At 43.0% G+C, this 21,382-nt stretch overlaps 1 protein-coding gene across 6 annotated transcripts in view; it reads left to right on the top strand.

Annotated features, from left to right (window-relative positions):
- Positions 1-21,382, top strand: part of FGF13 (fibroblast growth factor 13) — a 244,802-nt gene that overhangs the window by 27,593 nt on the left and 195,827 nt on the right. The window lies entirely within an intron of this gene.

Here is a 21,382-nt window from a genome sequence, read left to right on the forward strand (position 1 = left end):
TCTTAGACCGAGGTAAAGTTTGCAAACCTGGACACTACTTCCGGTTTTGTGGAGTTCGTAAACCAAATCGTTCGTAACCAGGGCTGTTCTTAAACCGAGGTACCGCTGTATTTGTTTTTGTTTATATAGCACTAGCAAGGTTTCCTCCAGATGTTGCTGGAGTACAACTCCCATCACCCCAGATTACTGGCCATGCTGGCTGGGGCTGATGGGAGATGTAGTCCAATAACATCTGGAGGACATCACATTGGCTACACCTGATATAGTTAGCCTGTTGGAACTGAATTTTATAAAAATGTTTCGCTCAAATTAGCATGAATCCAAGCCATTAGTTTCCATATCCACTTCTATTCCTGCCAGAAGAACATTAATTCCCAGATCAAAGTTCTCTTCACCTGATGAGTTTATCTACATTCAAAAGAAGTATTCCAAAATTACACCTCTTGGCTAGGTCACATAATGTTTGCAAAGTACTCTGAATGCTCTGAAGAGCAATATAAATACTAATAGTTCTTTGAATAACAAGTTGTTGAAGAAGATCTGTAATTAAGATAAGAGTGTAGAAGAGTCATGAGCACATAAAAAGAGTCCTACTGGATCAGGCCAGTTGCCCAGCTAGTCTGCCATCCAATCTCCAGCCATAGTGGCTAGTAGTGGCCACTAATAGCTTACCCTCTATAAATTTGCCCAATCCTCAAAAGCCAGCCAAGTTGGAGGCCATCACTGTCCCACCGGATCGGACTAAAAACTTGTCTAGTTCAACATTATTCTCTTAGCATCCATGGAAGATGCAAAGGGTGAAATCCAGCAGTGGCTGATCTGGGCTCTCCAATTCCAGCCCTGTGCAATGCTAAAATTAGGAGCCCTCTTCCTTTGGGTGCCTCCCACCCTTCCTCTGTGTCCAGCCAGTTGGTGACAGATAGGGCCACAACTCTTTAGACTGGGGAGGGGAAGCTCAGGCCCAAGGGTCAAACATGGTTCTCCAGGCCTCTATCTCTGGCCCTTGTAACTCTGTTCAGGCTACACCCATTGCTCAGCTGCACCCTTCTCTGTGTTTTCACCTGTTCTTGAACTCTGACAATGACTCTTAAATTTTTTTTTATTAGTTTTTAAACAAATACAATAACCATTAGACACTTATCCAGCAGTACATCTAATGGTGTTTGTTTTATCCATTGTCTCTAGACATACACATTCAACATCCAAACATATTACTTAACATAACCTCTTCACTGAGAATTTTGAGCAGTTGGTATAACAAGGTCTTGGTTTTGGTCATTAACATAGTTAAAGAATGTCCATGTTTCCTGGAAGTCGTCTCTATTAGCTATGCCTTTAATTGCTCTGTGTGCCTGGTGAGATGCTCAGACATTGCTATATCCCATATCTTATGTTCGCATATGTTCAGGGGTACTTCAGTCTTGTCCTTCCATTGCTGAGCTATTGGTAAGCATACTGGAGCCAGTAGGAAGCCTGCTAGTTCACTGTGGTGCAGGGCATAGCCAGGGGGGTTATAAATAAAAATACTTAATTAACTGACCAATTGCACCACAGATAACTTGGTTCTGTCCCCCTTCCCAACATAAAACCTGCCCCACCTAAAATAAATCTTCACTATGCCCTTGGGGTGGAGCCTAAGTCTATGTGCAAAAATAGTAGGGCTAAGGCAGGATTTGGAGAAAGGGGTTGGCTTGAAATTGCAGATATAATGGGGAATACTCAATTCCAAAAGTTTTTAACATGGGGGCATTTCCACCAAACATGAATAAATGAACCAAGCTAATGACTCTTGCTTTCTCTGATGGAGGATAGAGACAGGTGTGTGAGTCTTTGATGAAAGCAGCCTATGGTGCGATGGTAAAGTGTAGACTTGTTGCTCCTCCCACTTTTGCCCCTGCCCCCTCACGCCACTGGCATGTGGCCCTATAAGGATGACCTGAAGGATATGTGGCCCTCAGATTGAAAAAAGATTCCCCAACTTTGCTTTAGACATTTGAAGGCAGGTAGTGAGACTAGCCTTCCTTCCGAGTGGCCTTGCTACCCTATTATAGACAAATTTCAGTCCACATGGAAACGAGCAGTGGAACATATAATAACAACTTTAGGATTCAATCCACAGATCGTATTCAACATGGGGCACGAACAAGCAAAAAACAACATTAAAAAGTGTGTGGTAGATATAGAACGACAGGTAGACCTAGCCAGGTCCCCCCAAATTTGGAAGATACTTGGAAGAAACTGGAAGAAACTGTAAACTGGAAGATACTTGACTTCCCAAATGCCATACATAGCTAATCTCGAAATACCAAAACAACGAAGGGCTTTCACCTTGGCCCATTGTCAGGCCCTCCCTTAAGCAATTCTAGAAGGCTGTTATAAGAAGACACCTTAAGAGGAGAGGAAATGCCCATGTGGCTCTGGGCAGCAGGAAACAATGGAGCGTGCCCTTCTTCACTGCCAGTATTATATAGACATTCGAAACTAGGTTTATCCAATTCATTTTATATAAGTTTCCTGGGCATTCAGAACAACACAACATCTCCCTATTATTACAGGACGAGAGCCCAGAAGTCACATATTCAGTCGCCAAATTTTGCGCTGCCATGATAGATATTTGACGAAGAGTGGACTATGCTACAATTCAGTCCTAAGCTGAAGGCCCATATTGTTAGATCTGCACTTCTGAAGCCCACCCCATATAGCTGTGTTAACTGATCTTTTAATTTTTCTTATAAATTTTACTTACCCATTATCTATGTTTAATTAAGTATTCTATGTATATGTTTAAATCTACGTTTGGTTCTTGCTCCTATTTATTTAGGAGGAGTTTGGATTTGATATCCCGCCTTTCACTCCCCTTCAGGAGTCTCAAAGCGGCTAACATTCTCCTTTCCCTTCCTCCCCCACAACAAACACTCTGTGAGGTGAGTGGGGCTGAGAGACTTCAGAGAAGTGTGACTGGCCCAAGGACACCCAGCAGCTGCATGGGGAGGAGCGGAGACGCGAACCCGGTTCCCCAGATTACGAGACTACCACTCTTAACCACTACACCACACTGGCCATGCTATTTATTTAGATGCTTTGCTTATGCTGGTCTGTGACCATAATAAAGTACTTGAACTTGAAGGCAGCTAGTATCATGTGTCCTCTTAACACTATCTGCTCCAAGCTAAACTTAGCCGGCCCTTTCAACAGTTCCTCCTAGATATAAAAACTGCAGACAGAAGAGACATCTCTTGGAGTTGAGGGGGGCGGATTTCTCTCCCTCCTTATATACAAACTGGTCAGATTTTACCAATTTAGTATCTGATGAATCAAACACAACTCATATGATTAACTAAGTTCCCTTTCATCAGATGACAGCTCTAGTAAATGTGCAATGGGCAGAAATACTATAGCCAGATCCAGTGCCGGATTTAGATAGATAGATAGATAGATTCTTTATTGTCATTACACAAGTGCAACATTGCACAGTGCAACGAAATTGGATGTCATCCCTTAAAAAAACAACAAAAGCAAAACAGCAACAACAACCAAACAAACCACATTCCAGCCACACCCACACCCACACCCATCAAACTCCCAGGTCACACTATCGAGTTACAGCATTCAAAAAGGCCACAGCTCTTGGATAGAAACTATTTTTCAGTCTATTTGTCCTTGACTTGATGTTTCTATATCTCCTGCCAGAAGGCAGTAGTGCAAACAGACTGTATCCCGGGTGAGATGCATCCTGCAGGATGTTGTTTGCTTTCCTAAGACAACGGGAACCGTACTTATATTTACATATAAGCTAAACGAGCTATACCTTAGGGCCCCACTCTCTTGGGGCCGGCAAAAAATTCAAAGGAAAAAAACCTGGATGTACATTCCCAAAATATAAGATAAAAAACAAATAAAATAAAACCTACATACAGCAACAGTGTTTTGTGTAGGCTCCTATGATGTAAAATAATGGACCCCGCCTGCTAGCCTGCTCCCTAAAATATCACTGGTTTGCTCATTTCTATATATAGGGTGCCTACATTCTGCATGGACTGGTTCCATGGTCCATATAGTATATATTCAACACAAAAAATTGTGACAATTTGTTGTTGGCAAAGGCAGCTGGACATATAAAGGGCCCCATTACCTTCAGTAGCTTAGGGCCTCATCAAACCTAAATCTGGCCCTGACCAGATCAGAGCTGGGTTGAAAATAAACTGTGGGGATGAGGTCAGAGGATTATGCCCTTCTATTGACCTGAACACAGGTGGAGTGACTGCACATTTCCCCAACTTTGCCTTTGTCAAAAGGATTGCTGCTTGTGGATTTTGCAACCAGGAGTAGTGCTGGTGGTTAAGCAAGCAGATTTCATCAGTGTTAGGAATTTGACATCTAACCTAAGTCTTGAATCATGATTGATAGGCGCTTGGCTGCAGGGAGCCACCTCCTGTGTCGGCAAGCGTTTAATATTAAACATTGTGGGCGATGAGAACAGATGTTCACCTCTGTGATTTGAAATTTAGATCCATCCAAATTTCCCTTTGAAGTTGGTGGGAGTTTGAAAGTCTGTCTCTCTAGGATTTCACCCCCTTCTTAATTAGTGATATATTGTTAACATAGTGGTGCTTGCAGTATTTACAGGAACAACGGCATTTCTGACTCATCATCTCTAATTTCATTTGATGCTGCTGCCAAAATCAAATAACTTGTTGCTTTGGAATGTGAAGCTGCACTGGGAAGGGCCCTGCACCTGACATGCCAGTTTGTGACACACACACACACACACACACACACCCCTGACACTTCTACATTAGGGAAAAAGCAGAGCTATAAGTGATACCACAGGGAGGCAAGTGCCCTCCTTACATGTAGCCCATGTCCTCCACACATTATAACTTATTCATAAACTGGCTCACCAAAAGGCTGCAAAGCTAAGTATGCTTATTTCAAAGCTTCTTAATGGCAAATTCCTGTACAGCATCAATGGGTAGCATGTGACTAAGTAATCCTTAGAGTCAGTGCTTTTCTTCTAGGAAAAAAGGTGCCAGTACTGCGTACCATTGAGCACTCCCAGAAATAAAGAACTCCTCAGAGCAGACCTATTTAAATCAGTTAACCTAATTGCATTGATTTTTGGAAGTCTGCTCTGAGTACCATTTAGTTGGATACTACCAATAGCTACTAGTGATCTTGGCTATATAGTGCTTCCAAGATCTGGCTATCATTGCTCAATAGAGAGAGAGCTATTGTTCTTATTTCTGATTTGCAGGCTATATTTGGCATCTAGCTGGCTACTCACTCCTGCTTAATTTTAAAGGCTGATTCTAAATTGATGCTTTTGACTGATTTATCTGTTCATCTGTTTTGACTGATTGATTGTTGATTTTATTACTTAGTTGTAGAGACACCAAGAAGGTTTTATTGGAGGGTGACTTAAAAATACTGTAATCAAACAAACAACCAAACAACATTGCAATCCTAAGTGTGTCCACTCAGAAGCAAATCCCTCTTAGTTCAAAGTAACTAAATTCCAGGTAAGCACTTATATAGTTTGTAGTCTAGACACATAACAAGGGAGACACAAGATCAAATTCCGGTGCACTGGATTGTGTTAAGCAAATCACTGATGTCACAACCTAACACCTCTCATAGGGTTTTTGCTGGGAGGAGCTTGGATGACTCCATTTATGTTTCCAGGAAAGCCTTTATGTTTGAATTTACATCTAAACATATAAATTAGGAAATGCACATTTTAGGCAAGCTGCTTTTGTTTGTGATGCATTTCACCTCTTCTGGCAATTCATAACAAAAGTGGCCACCTGTGCTCTTTCTTTCTTCTAGTCAATGAATCCCCAGCACAAGTACTTGCAGCCCGTTAGGCTGATAACTCTTGTCAGCTAAATTTGCAAGCCCGGATTCAGCAAAATGTGATCACTTAATAAATGCACACTGCTTATCTTCCTCTGGATGGTGTTGGAATTTTGCCAGCTCGTTTTCATTGGGCTGGGGTAGGGGAGGGAGACAAAAAATCTGCCATTGCATAGTGTGCTGACAATTAGCTGACATTTCACTCACTGGTTCAATCATTCTCCTGTGGATTTATTCTCTCTGTTAATACATTTCTTTGCAATTGGTGCTTCAGTCTTATCGTGGCACATCTTGTAAAGAGAGCTCACTGCCTCTGATAGAGTCAATCTTTTAAAATTCTGTTACTGTTCTCCCATTCAGTTAATTTTGCTTTTAGCTGGCTTACAATTCCAAATGAGGCCAATGGGTGGGGAACCTTTGGTGCTCTAGAAGTTGCTGAGGAAAACTCCTCTCAGCCCCAACAAGCATGGCCAATGGCCAGGGATGATAGGAATATAGTTCAGTAACATCTAGAACAAGGGCTGCATGTGGCTCTCAAGGCCTTTTTGGGTGGCCCTCAAGAACATTTGATGCCCCCCTCCGCAACCATCACAATACCTTCCCAAAGCCTAGTAATTAAGGCACTTGGGGATGCTGCATAAAGACTCTGACAGGTTCTAGAGTCCTCTAGTCTCCTCCCCAGAGCATAGTTAGCACTTTCCCTGCTTTGGGAAGAAGATGGGAGGGCTCTAGGACCCTGCCAGAGCCTCACACAGGGCCATGGGCCACAGGAGAAAAAGGTGGGCTACAAATGCATTTAAATAAATAAATATTGATTCTGGGTCAAATGGGTATAGGAGAGACAGATACGAATATTTGTCTTTAGAAGATTGTGCTACCTATGGGAAAGATAAATGGCTTTTTTAAACATAAAATAAAAGGGAGTTTGAAAGACGGATAGATGCTTGTTTTGCATACCTTTGTTCCACTTTTGCTTTGGGTTCAATAGGTTTGGTGGGGTTTGTATGTTTTCCAAAACCTGCCAAATCTCTTTAACCTGGTCAGTAATGGTGCAAAATACAGGTGTGCCGTATACCATAGGAAGTGATGTCTCTTCCAAATCACTTCCAACTCCCTTAAGCACCATTGTCTGTTTCAGTTCATAGCACGACTTTTGTACTTTGCTTTCTGAAAACCTAAAATTGGGATCACTAATTGTACAGTTAATTAAGCACTTGAAGCAAAAAGCTTGTTAAAACCAATACACCATTTGTTACTTTTAGATGGATTTGATGCTGTCATGTTAGGTATGCTAATTGGACATTTGAGTCATGTCTCGTGTGTGTACAGGGAGAATAACTGTATTTTTATTTTATTTTTTATTTTTACACAAAAGCTCCTGAAAATCCCAATAATTATTCATCTGTGACTCACCTGTCTTTGTTTCTCATTATTTACTGAGGATCATAAAGTACTGTGTAGGTTTTCATAGGCAGAATCAGTTACCCCCTCTCAAAATGCTATGATTTTGAAAGTGAATTAATTCATGAAAAGGTAGTAAATTTATCCATCAAAAAGTTATCTAATGGAAAGACAGCTCTTTCTAGGTGTCTGTTGTGCAGCTTTTGGGGCTCATTTCACATCACAAACAGCAAGTGAAAAACAACAACAACTCTGTTCTTGGACTGTGTAATCTGAGACAGAAGATTAGGGATAATATATTTTGAATGTGTCCCCTTGAAAACAAATCCCCTGTGCCGTATTGCAAACATTCAAAGAACAAGGCTTGTTAAGAACTCCTGCACTTGACATATAAAAAACTTTAAGTGGGCTCCGCAACAAAATGTTGCAGTATGGAGCATTTCTGTTTAGGAATGGCTTCCTGTTGAGGTATGGCCATATTCATCATTAGTAACTTTGAAAAAGAATTTGAAAACATTCCTGTTTTCCTTAGGAGGAAGAATACTGTTCTTGGCCACCCCGAGTACATCAGATGGAAGAATGTACTTAACCATAATCTACTTTTAGAATGTTTTTGATGGAAAGTGCTTTTAGAATTCTTAAAAACTGTTTTGTTTTTACTTTGTTTTTAAAGTGTGCATCTTCTTGCTGTCTCAGGCTCCTTGAAGAGGAATGGTGGGGTATAAATTCTTTTTTTTTTTTGGTGGGGTATAAATTCAGTAAACAACATTCACAATAATAATAACCTAGCTTTGTTCACTGGGGCAAGCTAAATCTGAGAACAAAAGAAACCTAGAATTTTCCTAATACCTAATCAGACCATTGCCCTACTAAGCTCCGTACTGTCTACACTGACTGGCAGCAGCTCATTGGAATTCTCTCCCTGCCTTACTTAGAGATGCAGAGGATTAAATTTGGGGGCTTCTACACACCCAGCAGATGTTCTACCATTGAGCTATGACTTTTACATAGTTGGCAAACATCTGTGTTGGGAGGCAATGGAAGAGTGCACTTTGGGGGGGGGGGTGTGCGTGATGTCAAAAACCTTTACATAGTTCCTTTTTAACTCCCACCATCATTCCTGGCTATATGGGGGCATATAGCCTGCGAGTTCCTGTGAGTTCACCTTGATCCACCATGAAGGGAAAGTATCAAGGAAAAGCGAAGTCAGAAAGCAGGCAATGACAGCCAGTATTTTTCCAAACCAATACAAAAGCTGCAGCTGCACCGAAAAGCTGCAACGCTGCTAGAATATGATTCACGCAAAGTGGAAGAAACTTGTCTTGGACTAAGGAGGAAAAATGTTAATATTTCATGCATCTGGGGAGACATTCTCCACTCACTGCCTCAGGATGGCATGTTCCGCAGTGAGAACTTATTCCACACTGGGAAGTCTTTCAGTGTGCTTATTTCAAATGCTGAGCAGCAGCTCATTATTATGTGGCCAATCATGAGAGGTGGGGAGAGGGTAGGGAAACAATAAGGAGAAAGGAGAAAAATCCAGCCTTAAATAAGAGCAACATACTAGACGCCCTTAACCTTGTACTTTGGTAAGGGTGCTGAGAGTTGTTAGGAGATCCTTAACAAACTACAGCTCCCAGGAATCTATGGGGGAAAACCATGATTCTTAAAATGCTTTGAGTGCTTTAAATGTATTGTGTGGATATTACACTAAGTAAATTTTGTATGTATGTATGTATGTATGTAGGTATGTGTGTGAGAGAGAGAGATGAAGGGGTTTCTTGAACCATGCCGCCACTGCTACATTTAAGTGGCTTCATTGCTGCATCTAAAGTCATCATACTTTTTAAAATCACCTCTTTATTACATATGCAAGAAAGCAAGACAATAACCAACCAATACCTCCCCCCACCACATAGAAATCAATATGGTTAACTTGACCCAACAGCAGCAGTAGCACCCCCAAACACACACACTGCAACTGACCACACCCTGGGCCCTCTGTTCTCTCGCACTGCCAGCAAAAACAAAGCACCTGTTTATGTGGCAGTGACACAAAAGCTTTGCTCAGAATGAAATTTTACTGTCTTCCCCTTTCCTCCCCTCTTCCCACTTCCTTCCTCAACCCCATATTGCCTATAACAATGTCTCACTCTGAACATGACTGACTTGTTCGAAGGATTCTATGACTTGAAAGCAGAGACTCTGTGAGTTCTGTTGTTACCCAAGAAAAACCTTTAATAAGTGTGTGTGTGTGTGTGTGTGTGTGTGTGTGCGCATGCACACACACACACACACACACACACACAAGTTAGGTAGAAAATACCTGTAAATCATGGGATGATTTGCAGTAGATTTGCACTACCCTAACCTTTGGAATGCCCTGCCTTGGATAGCTTGAGAGACACAAACAGTAACCAGTATTAAATACCCCCGTTTAGCCAAACTCTCACAACCATCACTGCCTTATACGACATCAGACCATTGATGCATCTAGCTCAGCATGATCTTCACTAAGAGGCAGTAGCTGCCCTGCATTTCAGGAAAGGGACCTTCCCTGCATCTACTTGGAGACACTGCTGATAGAATACACCTATTGGAATTCAAGGAAACAACTAAGTATCGCTAACCTTGCATACATCCCTTGCCTTGCATACAACCCTTGGGTGTCTTTCCTTGGATATGTGTGTGTAGTACATATTTTGGGTCTTTCAATAGCCTTTTCTGCATTGAGGGTTTTAAATCTTCAGATTAATAATAAGATTCTATGTCTGTCCTCTCCTTCTGTGATGTCAGTGCAGGTTAGCCAATTGTCACCAGAGGCTCTAGACTCCATCACACATTGCAGTATGACTTTGCCTCCTGTGCTGATGAAGAAATCCATTTGGTGGGTTGGTGAGGCTAAAGGGGAAAGGTTATTCCTTAAGCTGATGACCTTAATTAGCAGCAATGTAAAATAAATAAACAAACAGTGGGCACCTAGCAGCAAGACAGCCAGTTTTCAAGGTAAGGAAGGAATAGATGCAAGTAAGCTTGAAAGCTGGTGCTCCCTCATTACCTTTTGATGTTGAGCTGATTACCTTACAGTGAAGACAACTAGTTGATCCCCCTGCTGGGAAGTGGCCTTATTAACCTCAGACTGAAATGACAAAGTCACAGATGTTCTCATCAGGATCCCCAATGAAGATTCATTTGCTGGGCTCCTCTTATGAAAGCAGCAATTAACTTGCTGGCATGGCAGGGGGGATACACACACACACACACACACACACACACAAACACATACATTCTTGTTGGTATATAAACGGCAGTGTTGAAAGACAAAAGCACAAAGGCACTTTTTACTACCTGCAAGAAAGCAGCTCATCCGTTCTTAAATATCCTAATTAAAGGGGATGGTAGTAAACTCAAAGACAGAGATAATTAAGCAATGATCTTTCCAGGCCAGGCAAAAAATAAATAAATCACACAAACCAACCTCCATAATGCAAATTGCAATGCCAGTGAAACCCATTGTGGAAAAAAACAAAACCTCAGGACAAAAAGACCTACAGAAGCAAGGATCATATCAAAGCATCTAAAATTACCCATGGCTGCTAGCCATGATGGCTGTGTTCTATCTCCACTTTTGGAAGCTGCATGCTTCCAAATACAGGCAGCTGGATTTTACAAGTGGGGAGCCTGCTGTTGCACTCAGGTGCTGCTTGCAAACTTTCCACTGGCATCTCGGTGGGCACCATGAGAACAGGGTGCTGGGCTAGAGATGTCTGTGTTTCCCCCCACTGCCAGAGGCAGTGTCTCTCTGAATACTAGTTTCTGGACTGGGGGGGGGGGAGGTGTTGCTGCACTTGAGGTCTTCTCATCAGAGCACTTGGCTGCCTACTATGAGAAAAAAGTGCTGGACTGGCTGGGTCTTTGTCCTGATCCAGAACGGCTCATTATGCTCTTAGCACATATGATGCAGATAACTCTTTAAGACCCTTGTAAACTAAAACAATGGAACAACAACCTCTAACTATTATCCCCAAACAGGAGCAGAATGCAGAGATTTAAAACACTAAAACAAATTATTCTAATTTTTTTTTGGAAAGCTTTCTGAGAATCCCCTTTAAGGAGATAACTTGGGGGTGGGGGCAACATAAAAGGTCCTTTCTCTTGCAGCCATACTCCCTTTCTGAAGAAGGGTCTCAGCTGTGGACTTTGGTATGGCAACATGGAGGGGCTGGTTATCTTTTTTATAACCAACCTCTGGGACTGCATCATACCCCTTCTCTGACTATGCAGTTCATTTGTCTGGGGAAAATAAGATATGCATTTAAGGCTTAAGTGCACTGAGTATATCTGATACTCACCTGTACTATAACAGCTTTTGCTCTCAAAGGATCCCCCCACAAATGCTAGGATATCTGATATACTAACCGTTATGCAGGAAACATACAGGATAGCTGAGATAGCTCAGCTGGTAGAGCATGACACTCTTAATCTCAAAGCCTTGGGTTCAAGCTCCATGTTAGGTGAAAGATTCCTGCATTGCAGTAGGTTGAACTAGATGACCCTTGTGGTCCGTTCCAACTCTGCAGTTCTGTGATTCTATCAAGCTGTCTTACAGCACATAAGAGCATTGTTCCACACTGAGTGGCAGCAACTCCTCAGCATTTCAAGCAGGGGTCTCTCCCAGCCTTTCCTGGAGATGCCAGAATCAAACCTAGGACATTCTGCCGGCAAACCTAGTGCTCTACTACAGAGCTACAGCCCTTCCCCAATAATTTCTTATCCACAGTGACTACCATCAAACAATGTACAAGCAGCAGGAATTCAGGCTGTTTACCAATTCCATGTAGCATAGCAAGATGATTTCCAAACTTGGTGGAGGCTTATCTTGAACACTGTTTTGGTGAGAGTTCAGGATTTTTGAGTTAGGGAATTGTCTATGTGACAGGCATTGTGTAAATGAAAATATTTCTTAGATGGTTGTGGTGCTCAGTGGTCTAATATCTGGGTTAGAAGCGCAGCTGAGCCAGCTTTGGAGGAAGGGTTTTTGTATATGGCTAAAGGCAGCACAGTTTCCGTGTGCGGCTCTGGCTCGCCAGATGTCACGTGACCCGGAAGTGTCTCCGGACAGCGCTGGCCCCTGGCCTCTAGAGTGAGATGGGCGCACAACCCCAGAGTCTGTCAAGACTGGCCCGTACGGGCAGGGGTACCTTTACCTTTACCTTAAAGGCAGCCAATACCAGTTCTTGTCTGTTTTTGCAATCACTAAAGCTCCATACCTTTACTCACTGAGCATGAGCTCTACTGAACATAGGCAGAGTTCCCTGGCGAGAGGGATTGATCGTTCAACCGCACTGAAACGGTAGCTCTGTGAGGGGAATTGGGATCTCCTAACAAATCCGAGCACCTGTAACAAACTACACTTCCCAAGATTTCTTGGGGGAAGCTGTGACTGTTTGAAGTGGTATCATGCTACTTTCAATGTATAGTGCAGCTGTGGCTTCAGTATCTAAGTTTTGAATGGCCCTAACTGTTAAGGTGCTTTTATTGCCACAAGACCCTTTCTTTGGTCACTGAAGTTTTGGCAACATTTCCACAGGGAACAAAAATCACATCCCCTTTTGCAGTGTCACCTGGTGATTTTTGTGACTGAATAACAATGTTTGGCTTTGCTGGCCCCTGCCACATTCAGTTTCAACCTGTCTTTCCAAGTAAGGAGAAACTGTGCTGGATAAAAATAATAAAACAGTGCCTCTTGGTGATTAATTTTTATTTTTGGAAAACCCCTGAGGGGTGGAAATGGCATGCAGTTTATTTGGGCAAAACTCCAGGTTTATATCAAGCAGCCAGCAAAAGTAACCCACAGGGAATAAAAATAATTTTCCAAATAACCAAGAATAGCATGGGCCAGCCAATTATTGATTGTTGTTAAATAGTTCTGCCCTTTTGTGGAATTCTACCTAGGAATGGATTTCTCTAAAGTGTTGTCACACCCACAATGACTTCCCTCTTCTAAGCACTTGGTAAAAGGGCCCTTTTGGGTACCACCAAAGATCTCAGTGATCAGGCACAGTTTTAAGAAACCAGGAAATTCTTAAGGTATCCTGGATGCAAATTGTAAAGGGCCTTGCAAATTAATTCAAGAACTTTGAACTAGGCTCAGCAGTGTATGGGGAGTTGGTGCAAAGTTTTAGCCCTGGATTCATGTTGTGCTGGCAAGCCCATCAAGACTCCAGCTGCTGTTTGTTGGACCAGTTGGAGCTTCCATATCAGGGGAAATGGAATCCCAAAGTGGATCCCATATAGAATGCATGGTTGATCTACCCAAAAAAGGGATATCATAAAATGAGTAAGAATATAGAAAAGGCCAAACTGAACTGATCAGTGGATTGGAGACCAGTTAAGAAGCCCCACCCTCCAAAAAAATAGTCCAGGTTTACAAAATGATGGGTGGTGTGTAGAATGAAGATAGAAAGATGTTTGTTTCATAATATAAGAACTTGGAAGTGTCAAACAAAACTGACTGAAAGGTCAAAAGAAAGTACTATTCAATTCTTGAACGCCCTGAAACTCGTACGTTTTGGCTCCCAAATGATCGAGTGTTCCGGTTTTCTAATGTTCTTTTGGAAGCCAAATGTTTGGTGGCACTTCCTGCAGCCAATCAGAAGTCACGCTTTGGAAGTCAAATGTTTTGGAAGTCGAACGGACTTCTGGAACAGATTTCATTCGACTTCCGAGGTATGACTGTACACGATGCAGAATCGCCTTGTGGGATTAGATGCTACAGGATGTGACAAAGTTGGTCATTAATTGAGATTTATTTTTTATTTTTTAAAAGAGGATTAGAGAAATTCACAAGAAGAAATATGTCAGTAGGCTAGCGATGGGGGTGAAATTTGCTCCGTTTACATTTTGGTGCAAACTTGCCAGATTCATACCTTTCAAACAATGCCCAAACAAAAACACAGCCCTCCTCTGAAATGTACACTTCTTCCAAATTTTTGATGCAATTCTTCAAATAATGTGTACAAAAAATTGTGTATTAGTAAAGATAGCAGAAGCTGCAAAAATCTGTATATTACAATAAACATCCGTGGGAATGTGTACAAATTTTCATGTCATTTTTAATTTTCTTTTAAATCGCAAATGTATGCAGAAATTGACAGGTTCTTCCATTCCTGCAATGAGTTAGTTCAGTGTAGCACTAAACCCTGGTTTAGCATTGCACAGTGGCGTAGCGTGGGGGGTGCAGGGGGGGGCCTGGCCGCACCGGGCACAACATCTGGGGGTTAGGGGTAGGGGTAGGGTTAGGGGGCACAAATCCACGGGTTAGGGGGCGCAAATTACTTGCCTTTCCCCGGGTGCTGACAACCCATGCTACGCTACTGGCATTGCAATAACAAGTGTAGCCTCTGGGCTCGCACTTTCCTCCTCCCCATCATGCTGTTAAAATGAGGAGCTAGACAGCTTTTGCTTCCATTATATATACAAATTAACCACAGTATACACAGTGTCATCCAAACTTGAATCAGCCGTTTAATTTTAAATCTGGTTAGTAGAAATAAATCAACTTCAACACTTAGTTTATGAAGCTGGCTTGTTTCCATTAATTCTAGGTAAGGTCAACCAGAGTTTGGGATGAAAATGACATGCTAAACTATGGCTACTCTAAAATGGCAGTGGGCAATTCCAATCTCTTGATGTCACATCAGAAGAGGAGCGTGGAGGATAGAGCATGTGAGTTTAGGAGAGGATGGTTTCATTCTTGTTCCTTTAAACCAGGTGTTGGGAACCTTTGGCCCTCCAGATGTTGATGAACTACAATTCCCATCAACCCAGCAGGCATGGTCAGTGGTCAGGGATGATGGGAGTTGTAGTCCAGCAGCATCTGGAGGAAAAAAGATTCCCCATACCTGCATGAAAGTGTAGTTTCATTCAGCATCTGAACACAGCCAAATAACTGCTATATTTAGAGGCAATTTACACCTGAGATTCAGTTGTTGGAAAGAAACATCAGAAAAGGCCTATTTCCTTCAGTTTTGGGTCTTCCTGGAAGCATCCTGATGGCTGTTCTGGGAAATGGGATGCTAGACTAGATGACATTTAATGTGACTCAGCAAGAGAAGAGGGTTCTTTCTTCATAACCCGCTCTTTGGAATAATTTAGTGCTGACGTCTGCAAAATGATGGCAATCTGGTTGCAACTAAATAGAGTACAAAAAGCTCCCCCACCATATGAACATGTGGGTGTCAAGTGTCTGAACTCAGGTCCAAGATTTAGATCTGCACCTTCTATCACCTGGAACAGAAGGGGTGGGGGGCATAAAGAGTTTGGGTGTGATCCTAGTGGTTAAGAGCAGTGGACTCGTAATCTGGTGAACCGGGTTCGCTTTCCCGCTCCTCCACATGCAGCTGCTGGGCCAGTCACACTTCTCTGAAGTCTCTTAGCTTCACTCACCTCACAGAGTGTTTGTTGTGGGGAGGAAGGGAAAAGGAGATTGTTAGCCGCTTTGAGACTCCTTAGGGTAGTAATAAAGCGAGATATCAAATCCAAATCCACCCAATGTGGACAGATCAAGGGAAGACCCAGGCTCAAATGCCTATCCAGCCATCAAGTTATCCCGCAAACGTGGGCAAGCCGTAATTTCTCAGCCTAGCCTACTTTGCATGGTTGTTGTGAGGATGAAAGGCAGGCAGATACACCAGCCTGGGCTCTTCAGGGTCAGCTCTACTACCAGACAGCAGCCTTGGGACGCACAATTTCAATTTGTTTTAGTATTTTAAGTTTCGTATGTTTTAAAGTATGGGTGTGGATTTTTCCTCATTTTTATTGTTTTATCTTTTTGGAAACTGCTTTGAGTTTCTTTGTTTAAAAAGTAGTGTATACAATAAATAAATAAATGCTTAGGGTTGGGCAGTGGACGAAGATGTCTTTGGGCGCCCTAAGATAGACCTCTGCCTTCAGGATAAGTGTAGTATGTTGAAGATTCAACTGCTGGCATGATTGCTTTTGTAAATGGAATTGGGTGAGGCATCAGAAGCAACCTAACTTTTGTCTTGGAGTTCAGCATCAGGGTTGTTGTTGCTGTTCAGAACGGGATCATGTGACCAAGGGTGGCTCTGAGAGAGAGAGAGAGAGGTTTCCCTCTCTGGCAAATCTGTTTTCTAGCCCTCATGATAACAGAAGCAAACCTAGCATTGTGGGCAGGCACTATCCAACACCTGGAAACCAGAACAGCTCTAGTAGAGGTCTGGAGATTCCTGCTCTTCCCAAAGGTGGTTCTTCCTCTGCCCCCTTTCAAGGTCTTAATAGTTCCTCCCACATCTCCCAGTTCCATTCTTAACATGTGAACTCCCAATATGAAGATATTTCAGGAAGTCAGCATGAAAGAGCCAGCTGAAGGGGCGGGTAATTGCCCCAGGCTAACAATGGAATTTGGAATGAAAGAAAATGACTTCGGTGTGGGTGCACCAAATATTATTTTAATTTGTTTGTTTAAAGCATTTTATATCCTGCTCTTCAGCAATAAAAAAGGGGAAAGGCTCCCAGAGCAGGGCACAAATGTTCATGATAGGACAGCCCCAATTTTCAGGCTTATGGTTTAAAAAGGCATAACGTAGAAGGAAAGGGGATTGGGATGGAGGAAGGAGAAAGGAAAAGAAAACTCAGGCTTTATTTCTTAGTTGTGGAGTTCATGTAATGACCATGTATAAATGTGAGATGCAGGTGGCGAAAAGGCTTGTCGTCACTGAAAGCCAGGACACCAGTAGAATGCAGGCTGTCATGGCACCAGATCCTTTCAAACTCTCCTGGTGAGAGGCATAAAAGCTCCTGTGCAAATGGCAACGTACTCCTTTTGGTAGTTGTCTCATTGGCTTAACGATCAGAAATGTGCGGCTCCCAAGAGAAAAGCAGTAGCATTGATTTCTTCCGGCTTCCATCCCCGGAAAAAATGAAATTATACCTTCAGGACATAAAGGATGAAATACCATATAAAGAAATATAAAGTGTGCAAGAAAGAAATAAAAAGTCAGCATCCATTGTGGTACAGTGAATGTTTCTTGGAAATTTTCTCAACCGATTCAAATGGTGACCTACTTCATGCATCAGATTTGGCCACCTCAACATGATGTGTGTGTGTATTGGGGGGGGGGTGTCTCCATATATTAGAATTGTTCACACATAACTCTGAGCACAGGAGCACACTGTCTCTGCACATAGGCAAGTGTTCATGGGAAAGAGTGTAACATGCTAATTTGTGCCTCTCAACTGTTCTTTACACAAACTGTGGACTCAATCAATAAATATAATCTGTGAACACGCTGCTATTATCTGAAGGCTATGCGTGTTAGGAGCTCTCAGCTGTTGAGTGACACTGGGGAAACAAGAACACAGGAAGCTGCCTTGGTTCACCTAGCTCAGTATTGTCAACACTGTCTGGCAGCAGCTCATCAGGGCTTCAGAACAGGATTTTCTCCCAGTCTCTCATGGAGACGCCCAGGATTGAACCTATGACCTTCTGCATGCAAAACAATTGCTCCATCCCTAAGCTACAACCCATTAAGAATTTTAATTCCCATTAAGACTCTTTTTTGCCTTCTTCAAAGTTGTTTTGCTAAACATACATTAGTGTGAATTTTGGTTGGTGTTTGGTTTTTCGTGCGTGTTTTTGGAATGGTCTGCCTGACTACATATATTGGGACAATTCTCTTTTGTCTTTCTTCACAGAAAGTTCTCAGTGCCACCCTCCAACCCCAAAGAAGAGTCCCCATGATTAAGTTGCTTTGTATCTCTCTGTACAAGGAGAAGGGGGCATAAATTATTCATTTTCGGTGGGTGTTAAGAGACTTTGGCCTCAGCTGTGCTCTGAATATAGAAACTGAGAGGCTTATTCAGCATGGGTCAGGGGAAGCAGATTTCAAACAGCTTTTTGGCAAGTATGAAAGAAAATGCTGTTTTTTACTTTAAAAAAATTAAAAGATGACTAGACAAAAATAGATTTGCATGGGCATCTGTAACTATTATTAAGCACTAGTTCACAGCCTGTCCTTATAACAGGTGCTTTTTTTGTATGTGTGTGGGAGTTTTAATATTGAATTAATGCCTTTTATTGAGCCTTATAGCAAATGCAATCCACAAATACAGAATTTTACTTTGGAAATAAGAAGGCAGACATGGTAAGCTCTGACTGAGAGCAGACTGTGGTTGGTGGTGCTTTGCCCCATTTACCCTTATTGGCAAGCCTTCACTGGCCCCGCCCCTTTATTTGCATCTCCTCACTGCTGAGTTCTGTTTCTCGCTCATCTGTTTCTCGCTCATCCTTAACCTGGTGCCACCCAGATGCCATTGAACTCCCAACACCTGTTGTCCCTAACCATTGGCCATGCTGGCCACTGGGGCTGATGGAAGCTGGAGTCCAACACCTGCAAGACATCAGGCCAAGGTTCTGTCAGATAGATGAAAATCTGTCAAGAAAACTAATGATGACGGAGGCAACCATGATGCTGAGGCAGCAGTGGCAGACATGGTGTTTTTTGTACCCGCCTTGTCTTCTTTCTGAAGCTGATAGCTTCTGAACAGTGGGATTCAATCTGCTGGAAACTGCAGGTGCAAAGGACTAACTCCTATCTCCCCCTGGGCACTTGGCCCTGCCTCAATTTCATGGCAGCTATTAACCAAAGAAAAAGGTTTTGGGTTTGGGTGACCATACAGGAAAGTCTTTATTTGAAGTGTTCCTCTGTTTGACGGACTCTACATCCCTAAGCATGGGGAGAGTTTTCTTTAAAGGCTAAAAACCATTTGGAAGGAGAGTGAGGCTTTGACGTTTTCCACCAGAAATTAACAGCTGTACAGCAGACAGGGCAGTCACACTGGTCTTTGGCTCACAGCATTCTGTACTGTGATGAACTTGATTGTGTTTCTATTTAAATAATAGTAAATACTTCTAAATTTGCAAAATAAGGACACAAATCAATGCATTTTTTCTGCAAATCTCTCTTTGTCCTCATCTCTTTGTTTTGTGACATGTAGAACACCCACCCTAATTTGTTAAATCTGACCAGAGATCTCCCATGTGCCACCTCAGCTGGCCTTAAAATGGATTGGCTTCTACTTTTCCAATAACCCCATCCCTTCTAGAGTCACCTCAGTAATAGCAAGTGGTTGTAGTCTCTCCTCACACATAATCTAAAATCTAGCTAAGAGTGAGATGCAATTGCAGGCAACAGGGCTGTCTGAGAACTTAGATCTCTTTGTAGTAGAAGCAGACATCACTAGACTAGATGGAACAATGGTCCAACTCTGTCTATCTGGTGCCATAGCCCCATAACCTGGGGACCTTGCATTGGACAGCTGAGGACATGGTTGAGGTTCAGAACAACCTTATTTGGAGGCCTCATACCAATCACCATCTTCTGACTCAGAGGATGAGTCTGCTGCAATGCCTGTGCCTCTCCAGAAGCCAAAGGCTACAGAATAAGCAGAGGATGCTTTAACCAACCAGACAGCTCCTCCTACATAAGGCTTCAAATGGTGCCAGCTCCCTGCAGACCCCACTTATCTGGAAGCTGCTTTAGCAGGTCTCATTGGAGCTATCCAAGGTCTGGTATGCTCTCTGACTGACTCCGACTTGCGAATGGGTGTTGCCTGCTCCATATGTGAGCCTCAAGCACCCACAGAACTGGAGGTAAGGCATCTTTGAATGTCAGTGTTGTGTGTGCATCTGAGGCCTTTTGTTTCTGGAACTGGGTCACCGATGGCTTGCTTGTTGTGCTAGTAGAATTGCCTTGCTGGGTTATTGTGGAGGCATTATTGTCAGAGGCTGATCCCCACACCTGAGAGTGAGGTGCATGGTGGCTGAGGTCAGGGTCACTTGGAGCTGCCCACTAGACAGCTGTTATGCCAGAAAAGCTCCTGTAAAGAGGGAGATGTTTATATCATCTTGGGCAGCTCCTTCCCCTTCTTGATCAACCAGCCAGCTCCCAATGGACACCTGGCTCATCTCTGGATTCTCCATGCTCCTGAGCATCAGAGCAAGGACCACCTAGCCCATGAGTGAGGAATCTCAGGTCCATGGCTGAATGTGGCCCCCCAGACCCCTCTATTTGGCCCTTGGAATGCTCTGCCACACTCCCTCTTCCCAGGCCACACACCCTCACTGGTGGTCCTGCTTTGCACTGTTCTGGAACTCTGATAAATTCCTCTTCCCTGCCTGGGTGGAGGATCCAAAGAGGTGTGTGCACAAGTGTAGAAACCAGCCTACTGCATAAAAGCAAAATTTTCATTTGTTGCTTTGCCTGCTTTTGCCTATGACCCGCCCCCCCCCATCAGCATGGGCCCCTCAGAAGATTGCCTAGAAGGGAATGTGGCCCCCGGGCTGAGAAAACTTCCCCGCTCCTGATCTAGCTTACAGTTCTGTCACTCTGCTAGTGCTGTGCCAGACTACTTGTTTCCCCCTGCCTTTGCAAAGCCTTTGAGCAGAGCTGTCTCCTGTCTTCTTAAAGCCCAGGCCCCCCCTCCCCCCGAGCGTCTGGTGCCACTTTCCACTGCTGAGATATAAATATTTAGGGATCATCATCTCTTCCCTCTCCCAGTGACTTAAGCCTCTCTTGCAGCCAGCTTCATATGAGAGAGGGTTATATTTATACCAATGCTTTTGCTTATTGAGATGTTTATCGTGAAAACCCTCAGTTTTGCAAGCAAAGGCCTGGCAACTTTAGATGCAATATATGCTTACAAGAAATGAGGAATATAGCATTACTTTTCCTGATGCAATGCTAGTACTTCCGCCTCATTTTCTAATGTTCCTTTCACACTGCAATACCTGTTGTTGCATTACAGAACTGTGGTTTTTGACTGAATTGCCAGCATGCCAGGGTAAAGTCATTCACCCCAGTGAGTGCATGGCACAACACTGGACATCTCTAGACAATGCTGCTATTCCCCCACCCTTTCCACACTTGTGCTTCTGTTCCCCTGTGATTCCCCCATGAAAACTGCAGGAAAGAACTTTATGCAGGTATGCTGCTTCAAATTTCATCCCTTTACTCCCAAAGTTTTCCTGGATTAAGGGGGCTGCAAATGGATCCTTTTCTGGAACCAAATAACGTGGAAATAAGTGCCAAGTGTGTACTACATT

Source organism: Podarcis cretensis, assembly GCF_951804945.1.
Source record: "Podarcis cretensis genome assembly, chromosome: Z".
NCBI lineage: Eukaryota > Metazoa > Chordata > Lepidosauria > Squamata > Lacertidae > Podarcis > Podarcis cretensis.